Source organism: Bos javanicus, chromosome 11 (assembly GCF_032452875.1).
Source record: "Bos javanicus breed banteng chromosome 11, ARS-OSU_banteng_1.0, whole genome shotgun sequence".
NCBI lineage: Eukaryota > Metazoa > Chordata > Mammalia > Artiodactyla > Bovidae > Bos > Bos javanicus.
The window spans coordinates 16,170,141-16,189,367 of NC_083878.1; the positions used below are offsets into that span (position 1 = coordinate 16,170,141).

Consider the following 19,227-nt stretch of genomic DNA (forward strand, 5'->3'; position numbering starts at 1 on the left):
TCTTTACCATTCTGTATTTCATTCTTTCAAATAAACTTCAGGAGTTCTTTTTTAAGCTGTTTGAAAAATCTCTTTGAGATTTTAACCAAGAATTAATTATATTTATAAATTAAATAGGGAAAAATTGACATTTGACAATGTTGAATCTTCTGTTCCAAGAAAATCATATAACATTATTTATTGAAATATTTTCTCAATATAGTTTTATAAATTTTAAAATATAAGTTATTCACTTTTTTTTGTCATTTCTAGATACTTTGTTGCTACTATTAAGCTTTTTTTTCTCCATTATGTTTCCCAACAGTTTTTGGCTGTTTTATGGAAAATTCTTTTATTTTGTGAATTTGTTTTTTAACTGTTTACCTCATTGACATTTCCAATTATTTAAAAACTTTTTAAAAAGCTGATTCTTTTGAGTAAATGATTATAACATGTACAGGTTAGATAATTTTGTCTCCTGCTCTTTCATAATTCTTTTTTTAGTTTCTTTTTCTTACCTGGTCCAGAATACTATGCTAAAATAAATGATGGTAGTGATAATAGGCATTCTTTTCTTGTTTGTTTCTGGTTTTAATGTTTATACTTCTAGTATTACACCTTGAAGTATGATGCCTGTGTTTGGTTTGGGATACACAATCTTTATTGTGCTAAGAAAAATTCTCCTATTCTATTAATTAAAAAAAATTGATATTTAGTTTTATCAAAAGACTTGTTAAGATTACTGTGCTAAATCAAAATTTTTTTCTGTTGACTTATTTACGTTACTATGCTAATGCATTCCTTAATTTTGAGACTTTTTTTCATCTCAAGGGTTAACTGTGTTTATACAGGAACTTAGTCTGTGATTTCCTTTATTATGTTCTATCAGTTTGTTTGTTTATTTTTAAATCAAGGGTATTATGTTAGCTTTCTGTTATTTTTGTCCACTTGAACATTTTGTAAAGCCTGGGAATTATCTATGGCTTCAAGCCACAAGAGAACTTGATTGTATGAGTAATTTGGACCAAAAAGTTTTCTTGGAACAATTTCTTAATACCTTTTGCATTTTCCCATGATTATTGATCTATTGTTTTTTAACTTCTTCTTAAGTCAGCTTGTCTCTGATTAACTCTTTTGCTTTGTACATGCTGTTTGATATGTGGTGTTCTCATTACTGAAATTTCTAAGCATTCTATAATTGTTTTTTTCTTCTTTCCCAATCAATGATTTTTTTAAAGACAAATTATAAATCTTTCCAAGAGCTTGGCTCTTTTCTGGCTTTTGTAATTGTTTTATAGTTTTACTACAGTGCTGTCAAAGAATGTGGAGAAAATAATTTCTTTTGGGAGGGAATTGCTTAGGATGGTTTGATGAACTAATATAAAATCCATTTTTACAAACTTGAAAAATTATCTTTTCTTAAAGGAATAGGCAGATAGATGACCCTTCTCTTCAATCATTCATTTATTTATTCAGCATGGTTACAGCCACATATCTCCTATATATCAGACATTGTACTAGGCATTGCAGGATATAAAATGAGTAAGTTATACGCTTTCTCTAAGGTAGTTGAAGTTTGCATGCAACATAGACACATGAAGACCTAACTATAACACAGAGTAAGAAATGAAACAGCAGTGGAAAATGCAAGAGAAAAATTCAAGCCCAGTCACAGGTTCTGGTAATATAAAGGTACCAAAGCCACCACCATGGCCCCTGAGAAGATTTTAGTGTAAAAAAAATAAATAGATTGAAGGTAGAGACGGGCTTTTGAAGGCAATGCAACTAATTAGGAAACTGGTAATCAATGAAGACACATGCAAGATGTAAGAAAACAGGAAGAAAGAGGGGATTTTCACATTTAAGGGGCAAGTAGAAGAAAAGTCCACATAGGAGGCTGAAGGAGGCAAGAGTAAATTTTACAGAAGTCACAAGAGAAAATTTTAAGGAGTGTTTGGTGAGTTGGGTCTAGTAAAGCTGAGAAGTTGAGTAAAATACAAGTGAAGCCAATAACTTTGGTCTTTGGTGACTTGGGGGAAGATTTTATGTGTTATGTATGTTTTTACTAAAAGTGAAACGTGCTATTTTAATGTTGGAGAAAGATAGCTGACACATGTACCTAATGACTTGTTGTTGTTACATTAAAACTGTAGATTTGTATATTTATGTAGTTTCTCTATCGACATTCCTATTTATAGCTTTTTTTTCTTGGGCTATATAATCTTTCTGTGCTTTGGATTGTCTTGATTTGGTCAGAATTTTGATACATATTAGTCACTTTTAACAACTAATTTTGTTTGATTTATATTATAAGCTTTTATAGTTTTTGAATAAATCTAGCCTGCTTTCCAAGGGACTCTCAAGAGTCTTCTCCAACACCACAGTCAAAAGCATCAATTCTTCAGCGCTCAGCTTTCTTCTCAGTCCAACTCTCACATCCACACATGACCACTGGAAAAACCATAGCCTTGACAAGATGGACCTTTGTTGGCAAAGTAATATCTCGGCTTTTCAACATGCTATCTAGGTTGGTCATAACTTTCCTTCCAAGGAGTAAGCGTCTTTTAATTTCATGGCTGCAATCACCATCTGCAGTGATTTTGGAGCCCCCAAAAATAAAGGAGATCCAACCAGTCCATCCTAAAGGAGATCAGTCCTGGGTGTTCATTGGAAGGACTGATGCTAAAGCTGAAACTCCAATACTTTGGCCACCTCATGCGAAGAGTTGACTCATTGGAAAAGACCCTGATGCTGGGAGGGATTGGGGGTAGGAGGAGAAGGGGGGACGACAGAGAATGAGATGGCTGGACGGCCCGACTCAATGGACATGAGTTTGAGTGGACTCCGGGAGTTGGTGATGGACAGAGAGGCCTGGCATGCTGTGATTCATGGGGTCGCAAAGAGTTGGACACGACTGAGCAACTGAACTGAACTGAGCCTGCTTTCCCTAAAAAAAAAAAAAAAAATCATTTCAGTGAAATTGATGGAAGAAGCCAGACTGTAAGCAGGTTGAGACTTAAAATGGGATGCAAGACCAGACAAGTATTTCTCCAGAAGTTTAGTCACGAAGGGAATGAATGGGTTAGAGCAGGAGTTAAAGAAGCGAAGGATCAAAAAGGATTGTTTTTAGGACACAGAAAACCATGAGCATATTTAGATAATGAGGAGGGTGAGAAGGTAAAGTTGTTGGTGAAAGCATCCTAAACAGGTGGGAGTTGCCCAGTGAGACCCAAATCCGGTAGGTAGATGGCCTCTAATAGGAGGAGGGCACCTCTCTTTGAATTGAAGGAAATGATTAGTACCTGTAGACAGTATGGGCATGGAGGTGGGATCTCCCCATTTCTTTGCGAGGCTGAAAGGTGTCATTGGAGAACCTTCCATCACACCCCTGGACCCTATTGGGAAGGTGTGTTCCTGGTCATGGTCTGCATCGACAGTTTGCTTCAAGGCTGTGATTCAGGGTCCATCCCTTTTGTTCCTCTCTGCCAACAGAAGGAGAAAAGTATTTCCTTCTTTTGTTTTTCTGGAGTATAGCTGCTTTACAATGTTGTTTGTGTTTGCCTTTCCTGAGACTGTTTTTTCTATTGGTTATTGAAGGGTTTCTCTCCTTCATTGACCATGTGATATGCAATAGATCACCAGAACAATTAACAAGTCAGTTACAAGTAAAGTAACTGATGGATGCCATCAGGTCACAAAAGTTTCTATGATTATAAAGTAAAAATAAATCAAAGTAATATTTCACACCTTCAATGGGCCTCCTTTTCTGTTTTGGGTTAATGATGGTCATATGAACACAGGAAAAACTGCTTATGAAGCTAACATGTATTTTAGCACATTGTATTCTGATGTCTTATTTCTGTTAAAAACTTTGAACCCTTAAAGATACATTTTGAAGCTTTAAAAATTTTCATTTGTACTTTGGGCTCTCACATGTTGCTAACAAATGAATCCTCTGAAAGAATGGCAAAACTGATGGGTTTTTTTCATCCTTTTCTGATTTTCTGGAAAAACATTTTATCTTCTGTACAGAGGGAAATTTCTGGTTTGATTAACATTGTAAATAATTATAAGACAAAATCCAGATTTGAAAAATGGCCCACACAGGCTCTTCTATTAAGATCTTATTTATTAAAAATCAAGGTTGACAGTTTAACAGGCTCATTATGGTTCAGAAATCCCCTGGGGCATTTTAACCTTTTAAAAATCTTTTTTGGATGTTCAGTTTGCCAAAAGGGCTGAATCTCTGTCATATCTCCCCTCTACTCTCCTCGGGCACAGATTTGGGTAAGTGTCACTCTTACCACAGCTTGGGTCAGATGCCCAAGGTCAGATTCTGTCCAAAGTCAGATAGCTTAAAGGCTTTCTTTGCAGAGACAGGCAAAGAAGAAGGGGGATGTGGTGGTGGGAAAATCAGCACAGGTGAGAAATATGAATTCAACAAAGCACTCAGGATGGTTTGCCACTTTTGTGAGCAACACAGGAAACAGCAGGCTGGTCCCGTTTCCTGGCATACCATAGAGGGCAGCGGCACATCTGCAAAGTGCTTTGTGAATTTCTATGATTACTTCTGTTTCCACTCTCATTCCCTCGCTGATAATCTCAACAGTGCCACCAAATGTTGACACAATCCAATAGATAACTATGCGGAAGTTTGGTCTCAAGTGCCTGAAATCATTTCCATTCGCTCTTTAGATAAAGCTGCATTTGCTATTCCTCATTAAGCCTCCACACATCTCCCCTCAGCATCATGGGGCATAGCAGCCCTGTCCTTTGAAATTAAGCCTAAGCTTTCTTAGACTGCTAGTCTGTCCTCCCCAGAAGAGTCCACTCAGTTTGTGGCTCTTCCAACAAACTGGAGCCTGGGGTGCTGAGAAAATAAAACCAAGATGGAGCAGCGGATGGATGTAGACTAGGGACACTGGAAAGAAGAGCAGCTGCCACCAGCTGTACTGCTGGGGTCCCTTCCTCTTGCTGTTCAAGTGTCCCATTGAAAACCTGAGGGAGGTAAGAGAGCAGACGGACTGCCAGCCTACCCCCTGCCACCTCCTTCCCATCACAGACATCAACTTTCCACTGCAGTGACCTGCTCTCCAGGGTGAGTTATCAGCTGTTCGTGTTTTGTCACAAAAGAAAACAAATGATGGAATGTGCTGCTCTACATGCTAATGCACTGGCTGAGCCAGTGCACGGGTTATGAGACGGTTTGCGAATTAGGAGAATAATGATCTTCAGTTTCTGACCTCCTGGCACGTAGCGGTATTTATCAGGAGGTGCATGTGACTGGTTAAGACACAGCCGCAGCTTGAAGGAAACAGCTGCTCGCCGACTGCTCTGGCACTTGGCAGCTGAGCAGGCAGGGCGCTGATGTGAATACGCGACCAACCATCCTAGTAAGTAACTGGAGAACTTTCTTCTGTGTGTGAGTGTGCGTGTGTGTGTGTGTGTGTGTGTATGTGTGTGTGTTTGTGTGTGCATGCTCCTGTGTGTGTGCAGGTGCACACATGTTTTGCAAGCCACTGACAATTTTTAATTTTGGTTTCCCTCTGGCACTAAAGGAGACATTTTATTTCTACCTGTTGCTAATAGCCATTTGTGTTTTTACTAGTCTTTTTTTTAAAGCAAGTATTCTTTTCAGCGGCCTTGTTTTCTAACTTTAAGGATTAGTGAGGCATATGGCTTGATTCCTTTCTAGGAAATAGCAAGTTTATTTCCTGGTATTTGGAATTTTAATGGTATATGACGTTTAGTTTCAAAGCCAAGATTCAGTTTCTGAAGTAGAGACTATTGATGTGATGAGTTGATGACTAGATTTGATTTTCATCAGTTTTTACCACTGACGCTTGAGTCTTAGCATTGAAAATATTGTTTGAGAAATAGCTTGTGAATCAATTATATGTGCAACTGGACTGCTCTAAGTCAATTTTGAAGACTGTTTCATGTAACTGTATAAAAATCTGCAAAACAGAAAGCTAACAAAATAAGACTCAGATTAGAAATCATATTTCGATTTCAGACATGCTTTCTAATTCATGGAAAGATAAATTTTATAATTATTTTCATCTTCATTACAGCTTTTCTAACTCACTTCTATCACTTTACAGCTCAAATTTCTAGTCGTCCCTAGTCTTCCTTATTTTGGATAAGGGAATTCCTGTGTTTTTGATGTAAACAGCCGTTCTTCCTTGTTTACAACCCAGATTACAAAAGTGTTTTCTGAAGCTAATTACCAACTCTGGGGGGCCTGGCATCCAGCACCGAGAGGGCTTGTTCTTTCTCTGGTTCATTTGGCAGTAATGGGGCTTGGTTTCGGCAGGGCAGCGAAGCAGGCGCAGTCCTGAAACAAAGCTTCCGTTTAGGCGACTTGTCCTTGCGTTGCTGTCCCCAGACAGTGATTAAGAAAGGGAAAGGAGAACGGGAGAAGGCAAAATCTCTCGAAGTGCCGGGTCTCTGAATCAGACCCATGGGGGCAGGTAACCAAACAAGTTCCCTTTTCTGGATTGCCTGGACATTAAGGGGGGTGGGCGCGGGGCTGCACACAGTGGTGTTTTGATTTGAATTCTGACCAAATAGTCAGTTTTGCTTGTGAGAAACCCAGGCCACCCCAAAGTGTGCTTCTTTCCTTAAATGACTGGCAGATTGTCATATAGGCTCAAGTTCTCCCTCAGCCACCCACACCCTCTTCTTACTTGGAGAATGGATCGAAAATGACACGCTGATTCTGCCCAAGCTTCCCTCAGTGCGTCTGGCCTTGAGTTGCCACATCAGCCAAAGACCTGGGGTGGAAGCAGATTCAGACGCCTGGCTAGTCTGGTTTTGGGAGATCTCCCCCTTTATTTCTTTCAAAATGTAGAAGGATTCACAAAACCTAGAGTGTCCAGTAAGGAAACAATGTTTCCAACTCTTTGTTCCTCTGTATGCCAGTGGTGTGAGGTCCTTGGGTTGGCATGTGCCACATGGCCGAGTGAGTTCTGTCTGACTGTGGGGCACTGGCTGCCCAAGGAGCCATTCTCTAGGGAGTTTGTTTCTGGGGTAGTTCCCTTTTTCTGAAGACTGACAGTAGAAAGCAATACTCAGGTGAAGTCAGAGTTATAGAGCCATCCACCTTAAAAGTGCTGCAGCTGCTGAGTCGCTTCAGTCGTGTCCGACTCTGTGCGACCCCATAGACGGCAGCCCACCAGGCTCCCAGTCCCTGGGATTCTCAGGCAAGAACACTGGAGTGGGTTGCCACTTCCTTCTCCAATGCATGAAAGTGAAAAGTGAAAGTGAAGTCATTCAGTCGTGTCCACTCTTAGTGACCCCATAGATTGCAGCCCACCAGGCTCCTCTGTGCGTGAGATTCTCCAGGCGAGATTACTGGAGTGGGGTGCCATTGCCTTCTCTGACCTCAAAAGTGGGGGGTGTCTAAATGGCAGTCTGATTATTCTTTGGATTATGAGTGCTGAATTTTTGAAAGCCTACAGATTATTTTATAAACCAATGATATCTTGACTTTCAAAATAGTAATATCAGAATAATAGAAATAATTATTTTGCATGAAGACAGTATGTCCATAGAACCAAAGTTTTGTGTGTCTCTGTGTATTTATTTAGTTAGTTTTTAATCGGAGCATAATTCCTTTCCAATGTTGTGATAGTTTCTGCTACAACAGTGTGAGTCAGTTATATGTATATATATTTCCCCTCCCACCTCCCCATCCCACCTCTCCAGGTCATCACAGAGCACCAAGCTGAGTTCTTTATGCTAGACAGCAGCTTCCCACTAGCTAGCTATTTTAGCAACCCACTCCAGTGTTCTTGCCTGGAGAATCCCAGGGACAGAGGAGCCTGGTGGGCTGCTGTCTATGGGGTCGCACAGAGTCGGACACGACTGAAGCGACTTAGCAGCAGCAGCAGCAGTGAATATATGTCAATACTGCTCTCTCAGAACCAAAGCTTTTAATTCTTGGATAGGAATCATAGAATGTGCAATTTAATGCCTTCATTTCAAAGATGAGGAAATTGTAGCACATTTATCTAGGTTCCAGAACTAGTCAGGGGCAGAGCTTGAAAAGATGTCAAGGCTTCTGCTATCACTACCATCCTAATATTAGCACTAATAATTATAGGGCTTCCCTGGTGGTACTAGTGGTAAAGATCCCGCCTACCAATGCAGGAGATGTAAGAGATGTGGGTTAGATTCCTAGGTTGGGAAGATCTCCTGGAGGAGGACATGGCAACCCACTCCAGTATTCTTGCCTGGAGAATCCCATGCACAGAGGAGCCTGGTGGGCTACGGTACATGGGGTTGCAAAGAGTCGAACCCAACTGAGGTTAGCACACACAGCACAAAAGTTATAAATTTATTGTGTACTTGCTGTGCCAAATATTGTGATGAGCAACTGTGTTTATGTTCATATAATCCTCACAGTAAGTCTATGTGCTTTATATAGTTATTCCAGTTTTGTAGATAGAGAAACTGAAGTTCAGAGACTGTAGTCACTTGGAGATACATGACGCAGGCAGAAGTGATACCAAGATCTGGCTCCAGAACCTGCACACATTAAACAAACAAAAAAAAGGGCAGCTCATCTGCTAATCTCACACACTGAAGCTTAAACCTCATGAAATGCAAATGAGACTATTTCAGCACAACACGATTAGACACACAATGTGCGTTATGGCCTTTGCGAACTCTCCATGGCAGGAAGGGTGAGGCTTCCCTTTGTGACAATCCAAGCACAGGCAGTGTAGCGGCACTGACTGGCAGCATGTTTTTCTTCATGAGAGTGGTTCCCTGCTGGCCGTGCATTGGTCAGAACAGCCATTGAGAGCTTTATTATTACCCAGGAATGCACTGCTCCCGCTGCCCTTGCTGGCCTTTTCCTCCGTTTTTCCTGTCACTCCTTTCCTTTGGGGGACAGCCACTCCACCCCTGCCCCACCCCAAACAGCCAGCTTAGTGGTGATAACACTAATGTCAGCCCTGTTCATTGTGCGGCTCAACCTGGAAAGCGGGTTGTTCAGAGAGTTCAGGACTAGAAGGCTGTTCAGGACCAGAAGCAATGCAGTTCTTCCCTCTCTTTGCTCCATTTGGAGGGTGGGGGAGAGCAGAGAGGTGCTTGTCTCTGCTGATTAGAATGCTCCCTTGCACCACCATTTGCCACGGAGTGCACACTTCTCCGCCCACCTGCCCCATTTCTAAAGACTGACCTTCTCACTTGTGGCCCATGAACCTGTGGCTTTCCTGGGTCATCAACCAGAGACAGCCCTAAGAAAAACCTACTTCTCAAACACTTCTGAAAATGTAATTCTCCATACCCTTCCATGTGGTTCAATCTCAAAATGAGGGCTGGTGATGAGAAAGAGCACTGAGTGAGGAGGAGAAGGGTCTTTTGGTTAAGCAGGAGGAAAGCGAAGTAAGCAGACCACTCAGGCGTGTCTTTGAGAAAGTTGTCAATGTTTTTTTCAAGGTGGTTATAACAAGATTATATCTTTTGAAGACCAAACTATTTATAACAAGAAGAGACATTTTTCACCTACTTCTCACCTGCCTGATCCTTCTAAACCTAAGGCCAATTCAAGAGCAGTCAGCAATACAATCTGCTAACCCAGAGCCACTGGAAATCACCTCTAGTTCTTAACAATCAGTGTGGTCTGGTGGGTGCCACATGGGGACTCCTGAGATGAACTTAGAGGTGCAGCAGAATCTGCAAGTCACACTCCAGAGACCTGCTTTGAAACAAAATAAAGTGATTATTTTCCTGGGATCTTTTATACAGAAACCAATTTGGTGATGCAGTGCTTGTTTCATGTCTTTCTCTTTCTGTCTCTCTTTTTTTGCCAGCTTGTGTTCCAAAGAAACTCTTCCCAAAGAGTTAACTCCCTTGGATGCCATTTCTGTTTTTATTGGTTGCTCATTTGCCCTCCCTGGAGTTGTTTAGCTGTTTGTTGGTCACATTCACTTTGTTTTTATGGATTTGAAGGTCTGGGATTTTTGCTGCTTTAAACGATCACAGTAGTGTATGTACCTCTGGAGTTTGGTGTTATGTGGATTTCCTGTGTTTGCATCTCGTTGAGCGGCTCTGCTGTATTGAGAAGGCAAACTCCTGGATTTTTATGGAAATCTTTGCCACAATCCTATGAAAGAGGGCGATGGGTGGGCACCATCACCACTGATTACAGTGAGGAAACCGAGAATGAGAGAAAGTGAGTGACTTGTCCATGGTCATGGTACCAGTAAGTGACCAAACTCAACTAAGTCCCCAGTCTTCTGACTCTGAATAATACCCGTTGTTCTTTATAATCATAGGAATATAGTTTGTGTTGTATTCTCATGGGTGGAAGGTAAATGGATGACTGATTCCCTATGTGCCATTTAACACATGTCAATGATGATGTTTCCAAAGCCTTTCGATATTTGGCTTCGGCAACAGGATCAGCTTAGTTACAGACACAATAGTGTTTGTTTTGGTCGTATTTTTTAAAGGGACTTGGTGGTCATTTTCCTACCCTGCAGACCCAATGTGGTTAAGGTAGAGTCGTATCAACTATGGCATGATGTAATATTCAGCTTTTAGGAGGGCTCTTGTTGTTTTTTAGATTAAAAAGCATAGTCTGATGTCCGCTAGGCACTCCCCTTACCCAACAAAATATCAGCTTTCTTGGAAGTTCTACCTGGTTATATAGTACCTTTATTCTCATGAGAAAAAGATGTACTCTGACCACCAGGCACAGTGTCCCTGTGATCATTTCCTTCTGCCCACAACTGAGAGAGTCTTAGCTTGTTAGACTCATTGAGAATCCTCACTACTAGTTAATTTTCTGTGATAGCAATCCAGTTCATTGTATAATCAGTATGTTCTCAAGGTCCTAAAAATGACAGTGTATGGGGTGTGACTTTACAGCACAGCTCTGCATTTTGATGACTTGAGCTTAAAGGCAGAGAATGGGGAAAACAAGTGAACAGCTTTTTGACAATAACAGCTATTATGTCGTTTCTTTCCATAGTAGCTTTTTAAAATTATGGGTGTGAAAAATAGCCTTCCTCAAATAAAACATCCTGAAAAACATTTAATTCATAAACTGATTCAAGGATATTTTTCCTTGGTAACTATGGTGTAATACTCAGAATTTTCTGCACCTTTCCAGAGGAGGAAAGGGGAAATTTTGTTTTCAAGAAAAGAAAAAGATGAAAAAGTTGATTTAAAGGCTTACATTCTTGGGTTACAGTCTATGGACTCTGAAGTAATATATTGATATTAATAAACCTTATATATATTAATAAACCTTAATGCTCCTATTGTAAGTGGTGAACTTAGAATATTCAACTCAATATATAAATGACGTATGTAGCTGAAGTTATTCCCAGCATATTCTATGTTTCTACATGGTCAAATTGGTCATTTTATTTTCTGAAGACTTCTCTATATGCCAACTGCTGCCCTGTCTTTGCCGCACTTGGTGCTGGTTTGGGTGAACCTGTCCCTACCTCACAAAATGTTCCAAGACCCCTGCATAGATCATTAGAACATTGGTTTTCTTTAGTATCATAAGTATACTCAGAGTTTCGTCTTTGAATGTGTTCCAGGTATAATCTTTATTTTTTTTTAGTTGAAGGATTTTGTATAATTTTGCAGGTACAATCTTCGATCGAGAACTAGTAAGGGAAAAAACTAAGTTCACAGTTAATTACAGAATTTCATTTTAGTCACCACTTTACTGATGCTTAATTGCTGCCAAAGTCACAGACAAATAACTGCATTTGAACGCATCTAAGTGATTTTAATTGGTTCTCGTTTTTCCCTTCTTGAGGTATTTGTGGTAGAGACTTTAGCAGTTGATGAGCAGGCTAAAAGGAAGGAGAAGAACTCAGGCAAAAGGTCCATGAATTGGCCATGGGATCAGACTCCATATTTTTTTAAATAAAAAAGAAAAAGGGACTGTTTTTCTGATTTGTTTTTGAGAAAAAACAAATGATTTGTTTTGAGAAAGTAATATTCTTATTTTCATCCAGCAATTAAAAATGTACTGAACCAAGTTTCTGTGGAGTCTTTTGCTTAACTTCACTTTCAGAAGATTCCACTTTAAGGATTCCTTTTTAGGAACTGATGTCCTGGTTTCTTAGAACTCTTTAGACCTAGGATCAAGGAGCTAGGAAAAATGAATGTTATTTTCCAGCTACACTGTAAAAACTTGCCTGTGACTTGGAAGAATGAATGTTCTCAAATCTCGAGTTACTGTAGATTTCTGAAGCTCACAGACTACACAACAGTTTAAAGCAGCTTTAAAATAGAAGAACCGAGTATAATTTCCTTATTTGGTTCTGGAAAACTCATACCATGAGTTCAATTTGACTACACTTTGGATTCTGCTCCACTTACAGTTCTGCTTTTTAGAAGTAGAAAGAATTTCGTTTATGCATGGAACCACTGCCATTCAAAATCCTGTGAGCTGACAGAATATTTTAGAGATCATTATTTTCTTATGGCAAGGATAGGGCTCAGTCTGAATGGTGCTGCTCGAGATTTCTCTGTAGTCTCTTTCCAATCATGTCACTCTGATTCTAAGATGAATCTGTCCCTTCCTATTTTCCTCTGTAGTGGGCATTTAAACTGAATCTGTTGCTGCCAGAAGAAAGAACCTGGTGTTTATTTTCACAACACCCAGAGGTAGATAGTACTGCTGACACTTACAGAAGAGAAAACTAAATTTCAGGGAGGCTGAGGACCTTGTGCAAGGCCATGAGGCGGTGAGCAGTAAAGCTGGAGGCCCCGGTCTTCATAGAAGCAAAGTGCATGCCTTTTTCTAATCTATCATACTGTCTATATCACGATGTTTATGTTAAAAACCGATGTTCACTATGGAAAAGGCGTCCATTCTGGAGGGTCCAGGTTCCACAGTTTTGGTTGTGCCCAATGCATAACTATTTCCATTAGAAACATGCTGCAGGACAAAGAAACATCCTAGTAATCTGGATTCAAGCTTGCGTTCTGCACTCATCCTGTTTCCGTTGTTGAGGTGTTCCCTCCGCTGTGGTGCTCTGTATCTTGGGCAGGGTGCCCCTGCAGAGCTAAGCCTCTGGTAACACTCAAAAATCATTGTATAATCTTAGACGATGACAGGTATAAAATAGATCATGACCACAGGACCTAGCTAATTAACCAGCAGTGAGACTCTGCTTTACAAGGTATTTGGTTTTTACAAGAAATGACATAATATTGGCACCAAGAGGGGCATTCATATTCACTCTATAAATTGTTTCTTGGGGCCATGATTACAAATAGAGAGAAGGGCCAAGCAGAACTTGAAGCAGAATCAGTGGAACACATACTATCTCACTCTATTGTAATTCTCTAAGCTTTAGAAGAAATACTACCTTCAAATTCTCTTTGGAGGCTGAAAGAACTTTGATGGACATAAGCCACTGATGGAGTTATTGTGTAAGAATTGAGTCACTATCTTTTTAGCTACAAGGATGACCAAGAAATGTGTCATGCATAAAATCCTGCAACTATTTGAAGTATTCTTGCACATCAAGCTTGTGGAAGAGAGGCTAAGACATTTGAAAGATTGTGTAGAGTTGTAATCCTCATATTTGGAAATTTCACTCAACTAGAAGTTACCAAAACATGACTAAGTACATTCTAGTTTATGGGACCTCTTATGTGAAAGTCAGAATCCACATTTGGATAACAAAAGTAAAAGAAAAATCAAAGTATGTTTTCCTGTGATTCATTTGGCAAGTATTTTTACACATATGCTTTGCACTGCATATCACACAAACATAAATAATGGCATAGACTTGACCCTACAGAATATCACCACCTAGTAAAACAGATTGATATTTAAAAAAAATTATTACACCAAACATCTTACAACACACAAATATTTGTTCTAGAAAAGAGGTTTTCACAGAGTTCAATAGAAATCTGGGAAAAGGAGATGACTATATCAGATTAAGTCAGGGAAGGTTCCTTAGGGTTGGTGACTTTTGAAGAGGATATAAAAGGATAAGTAGTCATTGTTCAAAAAGAAAAAAAAACACTGTATTTTGAAAGACTCTTTTCAGGAGTTATATTTCCAATTTCCAGTTATATTTCCAATATTTCCAGGAATAACATGTAACTTGGTAGAGCTGAATCATAGGGTATGTGTTGGAAGAGGAACTGGATTCAAGGCTCAGAGATAAGGTAGTTCCAGATGGTCAAGGGTAATGTTTGCCCTTCTGAAGCATTCAGATAGTTTTGAGGAGAATTTAAAGTTAAAAAGTATTTTTATTATAGAAAATTTCCAACATACACAAAAGTAGGCAAAATTATATGGTGAACCTCCATGTGTTCATTATTTGACTTTAACAATTTTCAATGGCCAATCTTGTTTGATATATATCCCTACTCATGTTCACTCCTTCTTAGTTTTGAAGCAAATACCAGACAGCTCATCATTCTACCTGTAAATATTTTAGTTTATATTTATAATAGATAAGTTCTCTTTTGAAAAATCCACAGTATCATCAATACATATAAACTAATTAACAAAACTGAAGCTTGTCAATAAAGCAGTGATACAAATATATTTGTATTTTAGAAAGAAAATCGGAGAGGCAATGAGGAAGACAGGTTAAAGAGGAAAAAAATGCCAAAGACCAATAAAAGGCTCCAGAGATAAGTGTGAATTAAACTAATGGTGACATGGAAGAATTTTCAGAATGTTTAAAAAATAAAGTTGATAGTTCCTGAGAGCAATTGGATATGGGGGTGAAGGAGGGGAGGGAATTGAGAAAAAAAGTTTTTTTTGGCCACATGGTATCTGGGATATTCATTCCCAGACTAGGAATCATATCTTAACCACCTAACTGCCAGGAAAATCCCTGAGAAAATTTAAACTTGTGTTAAACTTGTGTGAACCTGGAGATTTTGAACTTAGTGCAGGAGACACCGGAGACAATGGATTGATCCCTAGGTCAGGAAGATCCCCTGGAGGAGGAAATGGCAATCCACTCCAGTACTCTTGCTGAGAAAATCCCATGGCAGGCTACAGTCCATGGGGTCGCAAAGAGTCAGACATGACTGAGCACACGCACACACGCAATCGGCATATGAGAGATGTGAGAGTTGGTCCACAGAAAAGGCTGAGTGCCAAAGAATGGACAACTTCAAATTGTAGTGCTGGATATAAAGGAAATCAATCCTGAATATTCATTGGAAGGACTGTTACTAAAGCTCCAATACTTTAGCCACCTGATGCAAAGAGCCAACTCATTGGAAAAGCCCCTGATGATGGGATAGACTGAAAGCAAAAGAAGGGGGTGGCAGAGGGTGAGCTGGTTTGATTGCATCACCAACTCAATGGACATGAGTCTGAGTAAACTCCAGGAGATAGTGGAGGACAGAGAAACCTGGCATGCTGCAGTTCATGGGGTTGCAAAGCGTAGGACATGACTTACTGACAAACTAACAATGATCAGCATATGAATATGCCAATAACTGATACAGTTTAGGCATTCCATGAAAAGCCGTTTAGACTGATTCTTCATTCACTGGAGACTATTGAAAACAAATACAAAAATGTTTTCCTATTACTCTAAAACAAAGCTTTGAGACTTGGAATATTTGGAGTAATTTTGATTGCTTCACCTTAAGAGAGTCATTAGCAAAAATTAGAAAACAAGAGAATAGCATGTAAAATGCTCCAGGGGAGACAGGAGTCACTTAGACAGACTGATAACTGACACCTCTTCAGTTTATCTATGATTAATAGTTATAAAATCATAAAGGCTAATGGATGTGACTTATTCACCAAATCCCCAAACACTAAAAGTTTGAAAGATGTCAGTTTAAAATAATGGAAGTACCCAAAAAACAAAAGTTTAGGACCAGACAACTTCACAGGTGAGTTCTGCCAAACATTTAGAGAGGAGTTAACATCTATCCCTCTCAAACCATTCCAAAAAATTGTTGAGGAAAGGGTACTTTCAAACTCATTCTATGAGGCCAGCATCACTATGATACAAAAACCAGACAAAACTATCACAAAAAGAGAAAGTTAGAGGCCAATGTAACTGATGATCACGGGTGCAAAAATCCTTAACAAAATATTCAACAAACAAGTGGGATTATCACAGGGATGCAAAGGTTTTTCAATATCTGCAAGTCAATCAATATGATATATCACATTAACAAACTGAAGAATGAAAAGCATATGATCATCTCAAAAAATGCAGAAAACACTTTTGGCAAAAGTCACCATTCATTTGTGATAGAAATTCTCCAGAAAGTGGGCATAGAAGAAACATACCTCAAGGAAGGCCGTCTAAACAAACATTTGTAACACACCCACAGCTAACATCATACTCAGCACTGAAAAGCTAAAAGCATTTCTTCTAAGGTCAGAAACAAGGATGTCCACTCTAGCCACTTTTATTCAACATAGTGTTGGAAATCTTAGACATACATAGCATTCAGACAAGAAAAAGCAATGAAAGGAATCCAAACTGGAAAGGAAGAAGTAAAACTGTCACTGTTTGCAGATGACATGATATCATATGTAGAAAATTTAAAGATGGCACCAGAAAGCTACTAGAGCTCATCAGTGAATTTGGTAAAGTTGCAGAATACAAAATTAATATACAGAAATCTGTTGCATTTCTATACAATAAGAAAGTGAAATTAAAGAATTCCATTTACCATCACATCAAAAAAATAAAATACCTAGGAATAAATCTACCTAAGGAGGTAAAAGCCCTGTGTTTGGAAAACTCTAAGACACTGATGAAAGAAATTGAAGATGACACAAACAGATGGAAAGATATACAGTGTTCCTGGATTAGAATCATGAATATTGTTAAAATTACCATATTACTCATGGCAATATACAGATTCAGTTCAATCCCTATCAACATACCAATGGCATTTTTTATAGAACTAAAACAAATAATATAAAAATTTGTATGAAAACACAAAAGACTATTAGTGGAAATGTAAATTAGTACAGCCGCTGTGTAAAGCAGTATGGAAGTTTCTTAACAGATTAAAAATAGAACTACCATATGATCCAGTATTTCTACTCCTGGGTATATATCCAAAGAAAAGCAAAAACACTAAATCAAAAAGATAAATGCACCTTAATATTCATAGCAGCATTATTTACAATTGCCAAGAAGATTTGGAACCAACCTAAGTGTCCATCAACAGATGAAGGATAGAGAAAATGTGGTACATGTGTGTGTGTGTGTGTGTGTGTACGTATCTATACGTGATGGTGGTGGTTTAGTCACTAAGTCGTGTCCGACTCTTACAACCCCACGGACGGTAGCCTGCCACGCTCCTCTGCCCATGGGATTCTCCGGGCATATATATAAATGGAATATTACTCAGCCTTAAGGAGGAAAAATTTTCGCAGCCACACAGATGGACTTGGAGGGCCTTATGCTAAGTGAAATAAGTCAGACAGATGAAGACAAATACTGTATGATATCACTTATATGTGGAATCTAAAAAACACAACAAACTAATGAATATAAAAAAGAAGGAGCAGACTCAGAGATATAGAAAACAAACTAGCCATTACCAATGGGGAGAGGGAAGAGGGGAGGGACAATACAGGGATACAGGATTAAGAGGTACAATCAATCATGTATAAAATAAGCTATAGGGATATATTGTACAACATGGGGAATATAGCCAATATTTTTAATAATTATTAGTGGAGTATAACCTTTAAAATTATGAATTACTACGTTGTATACTTGTAACATAATATACATTAATATTATATACCAATATATTATCCCCTTTTTCTTCAATTAAAAAATTAGTTGACTGTAAAAAATACAAAATAAAGTATAAAATAATGGAGAAAATTTTTCATACTTTATGATGACAATGTTCAAACAAAAAAAGTTGAAAAAATGGTATAGTGAACATCCGTGTGAGTGTGTTAGTCGTTCAGTCATGTCCGACTCTTTGCAACCCCATGAACTGTAGCCCGCAGGCTCCTCTGTCCATGGAATTCTCAAGGCAAGAATACTTGAGAGGGTTGCCATTCCCTTCTCCAGGGGATCTTCCCCTGCCAATTCAGTTTTACCATTAATAATTTCCTAAGTTTGCTTTTTCACATATCTCCCCAAATATTCATTCCTCTATTCATCCATTGGTCCATCTTTCCTTTTCAGTATAATTGTAGACAGCAGCAGTTCGCTCCACTCCTCAACACTTTATCATACATATCACTAACTGGAATTCAGTGTTTGTTTATGCAGAATTGTATTTTACACAAGAGATATTAAACTTATACACTTGTTTTGCCAGAAGGAAAGGCTGTGATTCAAGAAGGATTAACAAAATTCATGGCTGATTGTTCTTGGGTTATTTATAAAAATGAAAACTCTTTGAGAACCTCTTGATCCTCAAAAGTTGTTGCCATATGGAGCAGACACACCCTCCCACAGAACAGCCTTTGAGGCACTGTCGAGTATTGACTTGGCAAGAACACCTGCCTCTTAGTAAATGTTAATTGGATTTGAATGAAAAAAAAAAATGACCCCCAGAAGCATAAGCTATTTTCCAGTAACTGACAGAGATGGTAGGAGAAAAAAAATCACTTCTAATAGTTTCACATTGAGCATCACTCTCTGCCTGAAACAACTCTGCAGAGTAACAAGGCAACAGAGTAAATGATTTATAAGTAAAAACTGTAATACAAGCAATGCATTCTATGTAGAGTCATTCTGAGATTATTCAAGGGGAATCAGTACTGGGACAATGGGAAAGGAAGCAAGCTGTTCTCATAAAATAGAATTCTTTATTCATGTATTGAAAAAAATGCCTTTGTTCATAAATGTTTATCCTCTGATATCCTCCAAAAAGAATTTAAACAGCTTATGATAAGAAGCAAAAATAAAATGAAACTGAAAATGATTAACATAGGAATAAAACAAAGGCCAAAATAATGCCAGTCTAATACTCTTAATAAAATACCACTGTATCAACACCAGGGCAAAAATGAGATACGAAATGACTAGCCCTTCAGAATAAGGTTCAGGAAAAGCCAAGCTGAGAGGTTCACAACACAAGCTGACAATTCGTGATGTATCAACTTGTCTGTCTACCTGTGTGTGGTTGGTTTCCCTTGGTAAACGGTATGCTCCACTGGTCAAAGATCTGGTCCATTTCATTCATCACTGGATACCCAGGGCCTGGCATAATGTCTGGAAGGTAGAGGTGTGTATTCAGTTGATATTTGATGAGGCAATAAAGAACTCAGAATTT

General features: G+C 38.8%; 1 protein-coding gene across 6 annotated transcripts in view; it reads left to right on the forward strand.

Annotated features, from left to right (window-relative positions):
- RASGRP3 (RAS guanyl releasing protein 3) overlaps nucleotides 1–19,227 on the forward strand; it is a 118,610-nt gene that overhangs the window by 29,735 nt on the left and 69,648 nt on the right. For 2 of the 6 annotated variants that reach the window (XM_061432059.1, XM_061432060.1), the window contains exon 1: nucleotides 5,095–5,372. The exons of 2 other annotated variants lie outside the window; for them this stretch is intronic. The gene's annotated coding sequence lies outside the window, so the exon portion shown is untranslated. Of the gene's footprint in view, nucleotides 1–4,640; nucleotides 5,373–19,227 lie in introns of those variants that run through there. 2 more of the 6 variants (XM_061432055.1, XM_061432057.1) reach the window with 2 other exon arrangements.